The sequence below is a fragment of the Haemaphysalis longicornis genome, unplaced genomic scaffold, assembly GCF_048455015.1.
Source record: "Haemaphysalis longicornis isolate Haplotype H1 unplaced genomic scaffold, Haemaphysalis longicornis Haplotype H1 scaffold_11, whole genome shotgun sequence".
Classification (NCBI taxonomy): Eukaryota; Metazoa; Arthropoda; class Arachnida; order Ixodida; family Ixodidae; genus Haemaphysalis; species Haemaphysalis longicornis.
In genome coordinates, this window is record NW_027526214.1 from 93563055 (window position 1) to 93579366 (window position 16312).

A 16312-nucleotide genomic window follows, 5' to 3' on the forward strand; every position below is an offset into this window, starting at 1 on the left:
TGGCAGGGCGGAAAAATAAAATGTATAAACCGCATGCAGACATCTGGTCGCTAGCGAAACTCTACTTTTTGAGCACTGCTTTGCATGAACAGGACTCCGTTCTCTAAATTCGGGAATACCAATTCGCTTATGTTTTAGGACACAGTTCAAAAGGCAAAACTGGTAACTGGTTTTGATAAATAGCGATTATAAAAGTCCCCTCAACTTTCTCGCAATTGTCAAAGTTACTAAACAAACTAGTTGAAATCTGTATGAATGGGAACCAGTAAGGTCAAATGCCGAATTGTTTCCGTGTCTGTGATTGTGTCACGCTGCGGTGTATTCCAAGATAGAATATAAAGATGGCAAGGTCGCACTGCCTGACACTTCAAAGGCGCTCATCTCCGTTTTCTTTCTCCCGACTCATGGATAAGCTACAGCAGCGGCATCGGCTGCAAAGTTCGGACGCCGCTCACGTGAATTCTCGCAATGGCTGGACAAACCTCTGGCTTTCCCCTTTTCAGAGCCACGTGTATTCAATTGAGCTCGCCTGGGAAATTGTGGGTGTCTTTAAAAGGTTTGCTTTCCAACTACGTTCCCAGAGCGGATGGAAGCGTGTTGTTCCCTAAGGGTATTCCCCCATTTTACCCAAGAATCGTGAAGGGGGGCATTTATGGCATTTTTTGAGAGGTGTTACAAATCGGCCAACGCCGCCGTATTTTCCCGTACCCCTCCACCGCTGGCGGCGAAGCCACCGCATGCGCCTTTCGGCCGTCAGGCGCAAGCGTGTCGGTGAATCATACTTTCTTGTCTCGACATGCCGGGCCAGACGCCTTCGCTTTGCAACGCGCCTCGGGCGGTTGCCCCGGCACGCCCAGCCATGCTTCACGGACGTGCGCCCCACAGCCATCAGGTGCCAGCACGTCGGTGACTGATACATCAACGCCTCGACATGCCAGGCGCAGTCGCCTCGCTTTCAACGCGCTTCAAAATTCCACGGCTGCCGGCCCGGCGAGGCATGTCTCAGCATGTTTCAAGGACACTCTCTCCCCTCTTTCGGACTCAACGTGCGCCGAGGCTTCCGACGACTCACGAACTGTGGAAAGAGCGTTGTGTGTGTCTGTGATGTTCGTGGCGTGTTGTTACTTGTTGGCGTTTTGACCGTTGCGGCTTTTGGGTATAAAATAGAAGCCTCCCAAGCGCTGAAATTCATTCCTGTTTGAGCAGCGAATCCACGCTGTCGATCTGCTCGAGTCCTGTATTGTAACCTCGCCCGTCGGGGCATTGTTTTTTTGGCTTCGGCTGCGTTGCGTTGGCCTATCAGCTCTGGACCTCTACCCGGCTGCAGTCGGCCTTCGCGGTTGCAACAACTGGTTGGCTGCAGTCGGATGACAACTTCGTAAAACCTAGATCCAGCGGTGCGAGACCTAACACCACGGACGTCAAGGCGGCTTCGGACGTCGCTGAACTCACGGCGGTCAAGGGTGAGTGCGGGACTTTTCTTCAGTGCGTTTTTCGAGGTTTCTGTGGATAGCTGGAAGGGCGTGTGTTTTTGACACGTGGGTTATTCGCGCAAAACATTTTTGGAGCAGTGGGAAAGCAGTACTCTAGACCGGCCATGAATTTGAAGGCGTTGAAAAAACCACAGTTGTTGGAGCGTGCAAAAGAGTTGCGCTTGGATGTTACGGACGCGCTGAGAAAGCCAGAGCTGATACAGGCTATACTCGCTGTTGGGGCTGACGATGACGAGCTGTCTGAGTGCATTGAGACGATCAATGACAGGGAGACCGCTAAACGTCAGGCTGCAGAGGCAGAGGCGGTGCCCCAGCGTGAGGAACGCGAGGTTAGAAGGCGCGAACAGGAGCGAGAGCATGAGCTAGAAATGAAGCTTCTAGACGTCAAGGCGTCTCGACCTTGACGTCATAGTGGCAGCAGCGTGCAGTCTGCGGCGACTGAGCGACCTACGCTACGAATGTGTGACCTAATGCGACTCTACAAGGTAGGAAAGACATCGGTCTTGTTTTGGTCAACTTCGAGCGTACGTGTGAGAGGGCCCAGTTTAGCCGAGACTCATGGCCGCAAAAGCTGCTTACGCTTTTGCCAGGTGAGGCATCCGACGTGATGGCCCCCTTGCCAAAGGAAGAGGCGGAGGACTATGAGAAATTCAAGTCTAGCCTCCTGCGTAAGTACAGGCTGTCAGCTAAGGCGTTTCGCCAGAAGTTCCATGAAGACGAGAAAGCTAGGCGCGAGTCGTACTCGGAGTTCGCCTACAAGCTGAGGGCTAATATGGAAGAGTGGCTCAAAGAGCCAATGGCTTTCGGAGAGCACAACAAGGTAGTTGAGTGCTTCTGTCTTGAGCAGTTTTACGCCGACTACCGGAGAACCGCAGTGCAAGCTTGCCACCTCTGGGTGCAAGATAGGCCAGGGGTAAATACTGTGGATCTGGCAGCGCAGCTATCCGTCGAGTTCGTCGCACGACGAGGTGCGCAGGGGCCGAAAGACGGCCAAAAAGAGTTCAGGCCGAGGCCTGATAAGTCTCTGCCCGAGGGTTTCTGGAACCGTCGAATTGTACCGAGAACACTGTATATCAACAAAGGTTATTCTAGGCGGTTCACGTTAGTTCCGAACGCTCTCCCTATCAGAACAGATAACACATGCGGCAAAGAAAGAAAGAACGAAACCCGCGCCTTCCTTCGCACACACTACACCGATAACACGGACCTGAGCAGAGGGGCGGAAAAAGCAAAACACCAATAAACAAACCCAATGCATGGTTCGCGGCATTACCCCCCCCCTCCACGAGTGCATCAACCCAATGCTAACACAAGCGACAGTCCGCACAAATAAAAGCAGAAGCCCGTCAACGTGCGCAAAAATGATTTAAGCGAACCGCGTGGACGAATTGCGCCCGCGTGCGTCATTGTGATGTTCCGGAATAACCATCGGGGATCACCTCGTAGGTATGGGTGGCACACGTTGTAGAATCCGGTAGGGTCCGAAATACCGTCGTAGAAGTTCCTCACTGAGTCCACGTCGTCGGATGGGAGTCCAAACCCACACACGGTCCCCTGGGAGGTACTCGGCGTCTCGGCGTCGGAGGTTGTAGCGTCTTTCATGCACCAGATGCTGGTCCGTTGTGAGAACTCGAGCGAGCTGGTGTTCCTCCTCCGCACGCTGAAGGTAGCCTTGGACGTTGATGTTGAGGTCGTCTTCTTCCACGTGGGGAAGCATGGCATCAAGCATTGTAGTCGGCAGTCATCCGTAGACAGGCTCGAACGGTGTCATCTGTGTGGTTTTCTGGATAGCCGTGATGTAGATAAACGTAACGTACGGTACGACGTCGTCCCAAGTCTTATGTTCAACGTCGACGTGCATAGACACCATATCCGCGATTGTCTTGTTCAGGCGTTCCGTTAGTCCTTTCGTTTGCGGATGGTAAGCCGTGGTTCTTCGGTGATCTGTGTTGCTGTAGAGCAAGATTTCTTGAACACGCTCCGCAGTGAAGGCCGTTCCGTAGTCAGTGATTCGGAATTCAGGGGCTCTATGCCGCAGCACAATTTGGCTTATGAAGAACTTGGCGACTTGTGTTTGACACGCTCGGAGCTGGCGTGGGGTCTACTCCAGAGCACTGGCAAGGTCACCGATGAACCCCTCATATCCCACAACAGGCACTCAGCGTCAGTGTGTTTCCTGCTGGAACTATAGACTATTGTAACGTGCAACTCTTGCAGGCGCAAGCTCCACCGACCAAGACGGCCAGAGGGGTCCTCTCAAAGTGGCGACCTAACATAGCGCATGGTTGTATGTCACAGCCTTAAATTGTCTACTATACAAGTTAATTTATTTCTTTATTTTTATATATTCATTTAAGTGCTCTAAGGGCCCCACTGGGCATTACATAGGGGGGAATGAGTTGAAAGCCGAACAAACGTACAATATTGCAAAAAAGAGTCAACACAACAAAACTGACATTAGAGTATCATAAATGCACAAAAAGTTCACAATTGCCAAATACCTCGTGAAACATTGTATCCAAAAAACAAAAAGTGTAAAAGTGACAGAAAATCTGGTATTTCAGAAGCAGGAACACCACATTTACAACCTGGAAGAGATCAGCATGATGAAGACAAGTAACAGAATATTTTGAATCGGTAACAAAGCGAGCAGTGCGATTTGAAAAGAGGCCTCTGCTTGGTCCACTTGGCTACTTGCTGAAGAATTCTTTTCATTGTCTTCCATTACAAGGGGTGAGTTCTGATATTCGTTCGGGCGAAAATTGGGCGACCTTTGTGAGCGTGGTGAGTGCGAGCGGACGTATCGGGTGCCGGGAGAATAAATTTGTGAGCGAATGGGGCTGGATGATGGTGCAAGGTGTGGAAAAAGTTCATCTTGAAAACTGCCTGCGTTGAGTGAAATGTTGGAGATTTTGAAATAGCCGATATAATAGCTAGGCACTGTTATTCCGAGGCTGAGTAGTTTTCTCCTCCTTCGACTGACCACGGCTGGCAAAGGCAATTTATTTTTTACAACTATTTTGCTTTTGAAGGAGCTCAGCAGCAAAGCCTATATCACTGGCGTCCGTGTTCACTTCCGTTTCAGCGTGGCTAAGGCGTTGCGCTGCTGAGCACGAGGTCGCGGGTTCGATTCCCGGCCGCGGCGGCCGCTTTTCTGATGGAGGCGAAAAGCAAAAACGCCCATGTGTACGAGATTTCGGCGCACGTTAAAGATCCCCAGGTGGTCAAAATTAATCCGGAGCCCTCCACTACGGCGCGCCTCATCGCCTGCGTTGCGTCGGCGCGTTAAACCCTACAATCAATCAATCAATCAATCAATCACTTCCGTTTCAGCGTGCACGGGCGGGCTTTGCAGGCGTTTTTGCAGCTGTTAGAATACTTTTTCTTTGTCAACTAAAAGGGGTGCAATCTTTCAATTATCGTGTGAGGGGCTCTGCAATACGTGCGAATTTTGCGAAGACGCACCGGTAGTAGGTGCACAGTCCGACAAATCTTGGCACGCCGTTCTTGTCTTTCCGCCTTGGGAAGTTCGCAATGGCTGAAGTTATTGCCAGGTAAGGTATGCCTCCTGCGGCGTTGATGACGTGGCCCAAAAACTTCAGTTCCCGGTACGCGGAATGGCATTTTTCAGGCTTGAGCTTTAATCCCGACGTAAGAATGGCCTAAAGCAGAGACACCAACCTTGCAAGCTGTTCGTCGAAATTTCGGGCGAGTACCACAACGTCATCACATTATACGATGCAGGTGTGTCACTTCAGGCCAGCTAGAGCAGTGTCCATGACTCATTTAAACGTCGCTGGCGCCGCGCACAGCCGAAAAGGCATCATCTAAAAACTTTTATAGGCCGCCCGGTGTCATAAATTGAGTCTTCTCGCGGTCTCTCTTGTACCCATCAGTTGGCCCGTAGCCGGTCTTCAGATCCATCGATAAGTACTGTGCATAGCAGAGGTTGTCGAGGGTGTCGTAGATTCCTGGCAAGGGGTAGACGTCCTTTTTGGTGATTTTTTGAGTTACCAATACACTACGCAGAACCTTATCGTGCCGTCTTTTTTACACAAGTACAACCGACGCAGCCTAGGGGCTTTGCGCTGGCTGTATCATGACGATGATTTGAGTCCTGATGACATCCCGCGCGTGTGAAGAGACGCGGTTAGGTGTCTAGGGGGTAGGAAGGGCTCCATCTCCGGTTTTTTTTCGGTGCTTAGCCAGGGGTGTTCGACGTAATTTTGAATTCGACGAAAACCACTCGCTGTAGCGACGCAGCAAGAAAAAATTGGTTGTGTTCTTCTTGCGGTAGCGGCGTATTCCCGTCGAAGGGATGCGAAAGCTTGAAGTTGTCTTCGGGTGCCGGTTCAAATTCGGCGATCGCAAGCGTCACTTGCTCCTTGCATTTTGTTAGGAACGCAATTAGAGCGCCCTTGTTTCAATGCTGGTACTCAGGGCGAGATCAGTGACCAACACATGAGATTGTGGTTGAGGAACGCGCTCAATACCTCATAGGACAGAGCCACCGCGGTTGAGAAGCAACCTTTGACACTCTCTGTGATAGCCTCGACGTCAGGGGTAGCACCTTCACATTATGCGGTGATTATCAAGCTTGATCGGGATAGCAGGGTGACATGATCATCGGCGATCCTCACAGCAGCACGGTGTTTGGGGTTTGGTTCCGGTGTCATAGAATGATCGGAAGAAAAAGTTATCGACTTGGTCTGTAGATCAATATTGCAGCATTGTCCTTCAAAATGTCCATTCTAAGAATTACGCCGCGGAAGCAGTGAGACAAAATGACGAAAGCAGTGGCGTACGTGGTGGCCTCTATGGTGACGCGTGATGTGCACGTTCCACTTGGCGTTACGAGATGGCCTCCTGCTGTGCGTAATAGCGGACTGTTCCATCCGGTCGCAACTTCCTTCAGCTTAGACGCGACTGATACTGCTTACTGAGTAGTCGACTCCCGTGTCTATGAGGGCGACTGCATTAAAGCCCTCGATGGACCACTGGACGTTGGAAGTCGCCTTGCTCACGTTCCGGGTGCGTCCGGGCGTCGTATCTCGGCTTGTATGTGTTGTTGTTTGGTCCATATGCGTTGTCAATGTCGCCATCTTCTCAGTGGCAAGATAAGTCATGTCGGGAACACATCACTCAGGGTTGCTGTTGTCGTGTTTTGAACTCACCGTCGGGCTCAGAGTATGTCTTAGATGACTGTTTTTGACAAATAGTTGCATCATTGGAGCGTTTACCTTTTTCCGCCGTTACACAACATGCCCTCCAGAATTTGCTGCCTTAGGTTCCCCCGCGTGGGCTGGGGATCTTCGACGTGCGAAGTCAGCGTTGCTACGGCAGTTCGGCGACTGGTAAGGGTAGGGCTACGGCGGACGGTTGCAACGGGCTGGTCCACGGCTGGTGTTTGACAAGTGTTTTTCGATCTCAGATGGGCGCTGGCTTTTTAAGGGGCGTGGTGCATGATTGGAAAGCCCAGGAATACCGAGCTTCTTGTAGGGGATGTGACAGTAGATTTGGTCGGCCTATCCGCAGTGGTAGCACAGCCGACGATTATAGTGCGTTCACCATACGTCCGTGTTTATTGTCGTGTGGTTTTGGAAAACGGGTGTTCGGGTGGGCGACAGTGGGCAGCAGTAAGGCGGTGCCTCTTGACAACGTGTTGGGGCAGAGCTTCGTCGACAAACAGCTGCCGAGAACGTCATAGCTTCTGGCTCTCCCTGTGGTTCGGATGGTGGAGAAGTCCACAAAGCCTGTTGATCTTTTTCACTTATCGCGTCCGTCAACGAATAAAGTTGGGGTTGGGGCACGGATAGTCTCCCGCAGTGTGTCGGGGCTAGTAGCCCCGACACCCATCGTCTCCGAAACCACCGCATTGACTATGCGGTCGTAATGCCTCGTTTGCTATTGAAGCGTCATGATCGCGGCCGCCTCAGATGCGAATTCGGACATCGTTATAGGAGGGTTACGGGAAACGCAAGCAAAGTGGTTATGTTTTACCCTTCGCATCAGAAAGCTTAGTTTATTTCCTCCGTCATTTTCGGGTACGTGCTGGAAAACCTCCTCAAAATCTCCTCAACAAACCTCACTACCTCTTCGTTTCGTTGTACCGTTCGTGTTTCTAGCAAAAGTGTGGCTCGCCCCTTCCGTACGACGGTGGCGAATGTCCTTAACTCCCCGTTAAGAGAGTCAAGCCTGTTCTGTGGGTTTTCGTTGTTCTCGCACCAAGTTCGAGCTGTGTCCTCTAAAGAGAAAAACCCTTGCCGAAAGGTTTCTTCGTCATCCCACCTGCTAAAGATCAGAACGCACTCCGCTTTCTCCAGGCAGTCCTCAGGGTCTTCACACAGAGATCCTGGGAACGATTGTGGTTCCTGTGGCTTTTGCACAAAGATGTGGAGAGTGGCTTGATGCACGATTTTTTTGGTTCTTTCCTCTTGGTTCTTTCGGGTAGAAGTCGAAACTCAAGCGGTAAGCCGTGAAGTCGGCGGCTTGCTCTGCTTGGGCAGGCTTGTCGGTTTGTAGGCGGAGCAGGGACCATAACGGGTGCGTACGCAGTACATCTACCAGATGTGAGAAAACCAAGGACGACGCAGTTCCCCTAAACAAAAACACGTTTTTTTGGGGCGCACTTGTCGTCCTCTAACAACTCTAAGAACACACAGGTGAGGAAGGAGCAGTCATAAAAGTGACGTCCCCAGGCGAGAGTCAGCGAGTCTAACGCCACGGCGCCAGCTCTAGGGGGATTATCTTTGGGAGCGAGTGTTTTTCGAACCACCAATTTCATCAAAGAAGATTTAGTCTTAGTTGTTGACGTTAGTTCAAAACGCTCTCTGTATCAGGGGTAACAGGTGCGGCATATATATAAAGAATGGTAAAGGAACGTGACAGGGGAACACAGAATTAGGTGGTAATGATTGATCTCGTTGGGTGTAATACTAAAAGTTAAAAATAAATTTTGTTTTGTCTGTTGTAAGCAGGTGTGCTTTAATGAAAGACAAAATCGTATTTCTACGCAGTTTTATTTGGCAGAATTTTTTAGGCGTATCGTAGATAGTTCACTTTTAAGGTGAATTGCTGTTCGCAGGATTACACATGCTAGACACTGAGCACTGGCGTACAGCTCCTCCCCTTAGTTATGTTTCGATAGAGGTTCCGAGTATCAGATTTAGATGACGCTAGCTAAGACTGAAAGGGTGCCACTTATCACTCTTGCGATGCCTCAACACTGCTATCAAAATAAACATGGTACACAGCAGGTGTGTCACAAAATGGAGGAGCTGTGCGCCAGATTACAGTCTTGCATGAGAAATTATGCGAACGGTAATCCAACTTGGCCGTTCGATTTTTTGAACTACGCATGTGATGGAAGAATTCTACCTAATGAAACTGTGTAGAAATACAATTGCGTCTAGCATTTTATGGCAAATATGCCTGGCTACTGCAGCCAATAAAAAGTTATAAGATTTTATTTATTATACCTTTGCAATGAATAGTTGTGTGCCCTCAATATGTGTGCCCCTGAGCGCATAACCTCAGGGCAGAGGTGGTCTTGACGTAAATTTTATGGCATAAATTTTTACAAACCTGTGTACTTAACATGGATCCCCCTGTATATATTTGTGCAATAGTTTCTCTTTCTTAAAACTGTAATATGTTTCGGTAAAGGCAGAAAGCTTTTTACTTGCTATTCCTGACTCAAAGTTCTGAAATGCGGGCTGGTACCATTAGTCAAAACAGACAAAATGTGATTCCAAATCACTTCCGTAGTGGCGCTGCCATTTTCTGCCCTACACCATGTTCAAGATTTTGCGTTGATTCGCGTTGTTTTAGAAAGGTATAGTGCACATTTCCAGCCAATTACGTGACGTTGATCGGAGTGAAACCATGAATCGACAAATATGCCGAAATGGTCACTCTCTCCAAGCACACGCAACTTATCACGGAAGAGCAGCTTCTAAATTTGCTTTGATAAGCTGCCCCTCTCTCGAGCCAAATTCGGAGAAAGAGAGTGCTGGAGTTCAGCACGGCTTTCACCGAAGTTTAAGCACCCCTAGGTGGATCCCATGCACTGCCTCCAAATCAGTGGTAGAGTTTTAATTACCGCTCTGGAGTTCCATCGAGCCGCCCGAAAACTGAATAAAGCAGTAGGGGAGAAAGAATTGAAAAATCGAGGTCTGTTTTAATTTAACGTTGAGCGGTAAAAGAGAAGAAGCAATGCGGGCGATCGGGAAGGACGAGACAAGAGGACGATGCCAGCAAAGGGAGATTGAGCTCAGTTCCCAACAGAACATGTCTCGCCGCACCAGGCCTATGACGAGCGATGGTGATGCGGCAGTAACATCATCAAAAAGATTATACACCTCCCTGGCGTCCACTGATTTGGGAAAACTCTGCATCGAAAGAGTATAGGAGTTGAGCGTGCAGCCATGAAACAAGACCTGCCGCAGTGGGTGCGTACTGGAAGATGGCGTCTTGAAGAAACATCGTACTTTCAAGCCGTGGATTTGGTAGTCCTCTGTTACCCAGATGTTATAAGTGGACGGAAGCCTGTTGATTCTTCTCTCGTTCCGATGGTTGCAGACAAATCGACATGATCGCGTAACTACGGTGTAGGTTCCTAGTAAGCAGCTCAATGGAATCCCCGGGATATTTGCTTTGGCTGCGTGGATATTTCCGGTTCCTTCGTATCCGTCCGTCACATTGGAAATGGTGTTTTATTTACACATTTTTTTAACAGTTCTCCAAGCTGTGTAAAAACATTCTAATCAAGACGGGGCGTGTGTTCATATTAGAGACGAAAAATCTCTGCTGATTGCTATATTAAATTTGTACCGCCTACCTCGGTTCACAGTGTGGTCGTTTCCAAAGATAGCGCCTCTTTAGCAATCAGTACCCAGCTGAGCTCCTCCGGTTTTTTTTCTTACAAATGTGCTCCTTCCTTGCATGCTTTCTCACTTTGCACAAGCCCTCTGGCAAACATTCGCCACAGTGCGGAATACGTTTTCTCATTTCGAAAATGTGGACGGGTGTTTTGATGCCTACAATTCCGCGATTAAGGGCTTTATTTGGGTTGATGCTTCGTTGCCGAACAGCATGCATCATTTGTCACCATTAGCCGACAGTCACCCACATTTTATGAATTTCAGAATGTGCAATTCAGGAGGTTACTATCCTAAAAGACTTAAGCTGTTTAAAACATTCTGACAATACTGATTCATAAGATTACGAAAAAGCTGCAGTAAAATGTGAAGGATCCTCCTTCGTGGAAACCGGTTTGTGCCAGCTCACACGGCGAAAAATACGGCCGCTATCTTTGGCAAGCAAACAAAGGGTTTATTACTTCAAACCGCGAGAACTAAACTATCAGCTCTTGAGCGGGACGGTTGCAGGGCAACACCGGTCCGCAGGGCAGCACTCACGTTTCGTAGCGGTAGCTGGCGGTATCGCCCTGTCCCAGGTGCAGGTTGGTCGGCGAACTTCGTATCCACGCACTGGACGCCTTGCCGCTGTGTCTCGTCGCGTCCGAATCCTCGGCGATGCCTCTTCCGCCAGCCGTCCCTTATCTCTCTTCCGCCTGCCCGTTCCTTCGCACTTTGGTCCTGCGCGTGCTGGAGCATGCATGCTCGGCCACAAATCTAGGCGACTGTTACCCGCGCGTATCTTACGCGAGCCGTCATGCACACCACGTTCACGCACGCGCACGGCGGTCCCGTCACATGCCCACACTCCCCACCCCCAGGACCGGTCAACTCCTGAGATGACCGAAAAGAAAGAAAAACACGTTCTGCAGTCCAAACACAGCCACAGGAGATTGGAAGGTCCCTAATTGTCGTCCATGTTGAGCAAGTGAGCGCCTTGTAGGGGGTCTTCCTCTTGTGCGGCTGGTAGCGGAGCTACTATGCGTTGTACCGGAGCCGGACGTTCGGGTTGCAGGTGGTTTAGCAGGCGCCTGGCTACCTGCTCTTGCGGTCCCGGAGCCAGAGCGGCCTGCAGCGTTTGGTACATCTGTTCCCACGCTGTGTGTCTCGGGCTGGAATTGTGGGCCATTTCTGAGACCATACACTGGTCGCAGACTTCGCACCATCCCACGAAGGCTTCCGCGGGTAGAGGGTGTAAAGAATCAATGCGCCTGAGGTCCTCGAGAGTTCTTCCTGTGAAAGGCGCGGGCGCGGGGACGGCGCCCCTTCGTTGTCTAAGCTGAGTCTCCCAGCTTTTACTTGATGCGTAAGACGCCCACCTCCTCCTCCAGAGTGGTACCACGTCGCCATGTCCCGAGTCTGTGTTGCGGCCGCTCAGACTTTTTGCGATGAGCGCTCGTCGTAGTCTTGTGATAGGCTGCCTGTAACGGTACTGTTGCGTGTAAGGGTTCGTGTACCGGTGTGAGTACCCCGGCCCTCGCGGTCGCCTGCGCCGAGCCGGGGAGGTAGTAGGGCGCCTGCCGGGCTGGTACGCACTGGGACCTGGATGGGAGTGCCCTGGCATCCTGCAGCGGTATGGATTCAAGAAAGCAAAATTAATCCATGAACTCGCAAGAGGGTGCTAAGATCATTCCCCTCCGAGTTTCTCGTTTGCACTGTCAATGCGATGGTAGTAAGCTTTCAAGTCTGCTGTGCTTATGGGTCGTATTTCTGGACCCCCTTATACCTTACGCAGTATATAAGCGAGAGGAGACAGCTGTTTTGTCACGATGTACGGCCCTTCCCACCTGTGTGAAAGGGAGGCCGTGAAACCCTTCGCAGCATCGCTTAACGTGTGCGTGCGTCGTAACACCTTATCACCTACCGTGAATTGCATGGCTCGCCTGCCTTTGTCATAATGCCTGCGTTGCTCTAGGTGTGCCAGGTCCAGTTGCTCCCGAGCTTCCTTTAAGGTCTCACGAAGGCGGCTGCGCAGGTCCTGCGTATATCTGGTGAGGGTGTATTTACCTGCCAATAGAGTGTTCGGAAGTGAATGCTCAATTGGAAGCGATGTATTGCGGCCAAAGAGTAGAGTTGCGGGCGTGAAACCTGTCGATCGGTTGACCGTTGTTCAGGTGGCGAAGGCGATTTCCTGAATGCGGGAGTCCCAGTCTTTGTGTCGTGTTGGGATAGTTACGAGCATTGACTTCAGGTTTCTGTTGACGCGTTCTGTAATGTTGGCTTGTGGGTGGTATGGCGTTGTCTTCTTGTGTTTTACATCTAACGCCACACACATGTCTGTGAACGTCTTGCCTGTGAAGTACGTGGCGTTATCTGTGATTAGTTGGGCTTGGAAGACGAAGCGGTAAAAGGTTTCGAGAAGCTTGTGCCATATACCTTTTGAGTCTAGCTTCCGCAGAGCGTACACCTCGACCCATTTTGAGAAGTGGCCCGTTACGACGAGCAAGTAACGGTTACTTTTCGGTGATCTTGGATAGTTGTTCATCACCTCGCAAGCTGCGATCTGCCAAGGTCGGTGTCTCTCTACTGGCTGCATAAGGCCTGGTGGCTTTCGTCATTTCGGTTTAGCTGTGTTGCAAGCAGGGTAGCTGCAAACGTACTTTAACAGTTCTCTTCTCAAGCGTGGCCAGGTGACGAAGCGGAAAAGTTTCTCCTATGTCTTATTACCGTCGCTGTCCTGCCAGAGCAGTGTCGTGAAAGTACTTCAAGAAGGCCTGCCTTAGGCTCTTTGGTATAAACACTCGGAAGGAAGACTCGCCGTTGTCAGGGTCGGCCTCTGCTAGGTAACGTAGGATACCATCGTCTCCCTGCACATAACAGTCATATTGTCGGGTGGCTGTCGTGTGACGTGCAGACTCTGTGTCCGCAATGCACTGGAGAATCTGTTTACACTGGTCATCTGCCCTCTGCGCCTTTATTAGCTGCTGAGGGGTGACAATGGTGCCCCAGGAATGGTATGAGTGCGGTATTGCCAGGATTTGTGGGTTGGGTTGTTCCTGTCCGGGCAGTGGGGCACGCGACAAGGTATCGGCCGCAACGTTGGTTGTGCCCTTCCGATACACGATGGTGTAGTTGTATGTTTGGAGCGTTAGAGCCCAGCGAGCCAGACGGCCGGCCGGGTTCTGCAGTGGCAAGGGCCATGAGAGCGCTTGATGGTCGGTTTCCATAGTGAACTTCTTTAAAGCGAACACTATTGCAAGCATTCTTTCTCCGTTACCGAATAGTTTCTCTCTGCGCTCGAAAGTTTGGGACTGGCGAAGGCGTGTGGGGAGGCTTGTCCATTGTGCTCTTGGAGCAACACTGCACCTATTCCGTATTCACTTGCATCTGTTTGCACGATGAAGGGTCGGGTGAGATCCGGGAGTCACAAGCTTGTCGTGTCCGCGACGGCCCTAGATAGAGCTCTGAATGATGTCTCCTCGCTTTAGGTCCATGTCCAGGTCGCTCCTTTTCGGAGTAGTTGATGCAGTGGTCTTCCCATATCTGCACAGTTGGGAATGGATTGCCTGTAGAAACCTACCATCCCAAGGAAGCGGTGCAGACTTTTTATGTTCTCGGGCCGCGGAAACGGAAAGATAGCCTCGAGCTTTTCATGATTTGGTCTTACTGTGCCCTGCTCCACGATGAAACCCAGAAGTTTAATCCTGGTGCTAGCTAGCTGAGCCTTTCGGGGGTTCACGATGAGGCCTGCGGTTTTCATACGATTCAGGACCGTTGTAAGGTGCAATGGGTGATCTTCTATGTTATCTGAAAACACGATCACGTCGTCCATGTATGCCATCGCGTAGTTGAATTTAGCCTCCCCGAGGACGATATCCATTGTGCATTGGATGGTTGCCGGTGAATAGCAGAGCCAAAACGGTAGCCTCACGAATTCGAAAAGGCCTTTGCTGCAGTTTGAAGGCAGTTTTTGGGATGTCCTCTGCTGCTATCGGGATCTGCAGGAACCCTCTTCAGGAACCCTCTGTTACAATCTAGAATTGTAAACACTTTCGCGGACCCAAAGGAGTGCATCTATTGATGGGAAGGGGTAAGAATCCCTGACTGACACTGCGTTTAACCGACGATAGTCTACGCACAACCTTGGTGTGCCATCCTTCTTTTCCACTAGGACGATTGGGAATGCCCAAGGACTTTTTGATGGCCTCACCGTTCGGGTGTCGATCATCTCGTCGAGTGCCGCGTCCAAGAGCGGTCGCTTGCGGGCGCTGAGTGGGCGTGCGTTGAAACGAAAGGGCTTGGTGTCTGCCGTGTTGATGTGGTGTTCCACCACGTTGGCCATCCCGGGTGTTTCAGTGAAAATCACTGCAAAAGGTGTGAGCGCGGTAGCCAGCTTTTTCTTTTGGAAGGGAGAACCTGCGAATGATTACAGAGCTACCAAACCGCTTTTAGTGAGTGCTACCCTAGAAGCTCCCGCCACTACTATGTTCCCTGCTACCTCCACCGGTGGTACGATGAAATTGATGGATGGAGTTCCTGCCCCATAGTGGTATTCTCCTGCTTTGAGATCGAGGGCGATGCCAGTCTTAGCCAAGAAGTAGCGTCCTTGGCTAGCGTGGCAAGAGAGTCCAGGCAGATACAGAAAGCGGAGCCTAATCTTTTGCTCGTTTGCCCGTAAGTTAAGCCGTATCGCAGTATTCACAGTGTGCTCTACCTCTGACGCCATGCGAAGAGTGCCGTTTATGTTCCGCAGTTTGCGGCTGGTCTCACTGCAGCGCTGCCGAACATAGTACCCGAATACCGAAACAGGAGCGCCTGTATCCATAAGTGCAGGAATTCTTATTCCGGCAAGCTTTATAACGATGTAGGGCGCATTCCCATTTGTATTACTACTTACCCCGAACGTTGCTTGTTGCTTGCTTCCGCCAGACTTCGTGGTCGTGGGTCTGACTGGTGCTGGGGCTGAAGCCTCCGGCAATGGTTCTGCAGACTGGGTATCCGCCTGTTCCACTGGATTTTGAGGTGCTGGGCTGTGGCCTTTGTCAAGGGGGGTTCTGCCCTTCTCTGTTCCTCTTTTGTGGGTGTTTTGGTTCTGTACATGCCGCTGGGTGGTGTGATGACCAGAATACCCGTGTGTTGACCTTCCTGAAATGATTCAGGTACGCGGGATACGGTTCCGTCTGTGCGGCAGAGAGGGGCTTGTGGCACGGATTTTCCGGTTTCTTTTGCGCTGGTGGCACGCAGCTTGGGTCTCCTGAGCACGAGGCGTTTTCCCATGGCAGCGCCGCACCGCTGGGGTGAGTGAACGCTTCGACCTCGTTCTCCTGCGGTGGCGCGCACCGCTGGGGTGAGTCAGCGCTGCGACCTCGTTTTCCCACGGTGACGCTGCCCCGCTGGGATGAGTCAGCGCTACGACATCGTTCTCCCTCAGTGACGCCGCTCCGCTGGGATGAGTCAGCGCTGCTTCCTCGTTCTCGTTCTCCCGCGGTGGCGCCGCACCGCTGGGGTGAGTCAGCGCTGCGTCCTTGTTCTCCTTCTCCCACGGTGGCGCCGCACCGCCGGGGTGAGTCAGCGCAACGAGCCCTCTCCTGGCGGCGCCACAGCGTTGGGGTAAGAGTGCGTGCGGAGGCTTTAGCTTGTGCGTCTCATGACCCGACGCTAGAACGTGCCTTTTGGCGACCGGGGCCAACGGTCGTTTGCGGGTGTTTACCACCGCCGGCCTGTAGCGTTTCCCTGGCGTGCACCAGGGCTGGGGTGACTGGGGCACTGCCTTTTGAAGTGTCCACGGCCCCCGCATTGGAAGAAGAGCGGCTGCTGGGCTTCAACCTGATCTGTTCGTTGGCCTTCTCTGGAAAAGGCCTGGTTGTGACGCTCTCGAACTCCGCTGTGCCTTCGGCGTGCAACTGCTCTTGGTTGATACCTTGGTAGTCCCTCTGTGGTCCTCGACCAGGCGCAGGAAGG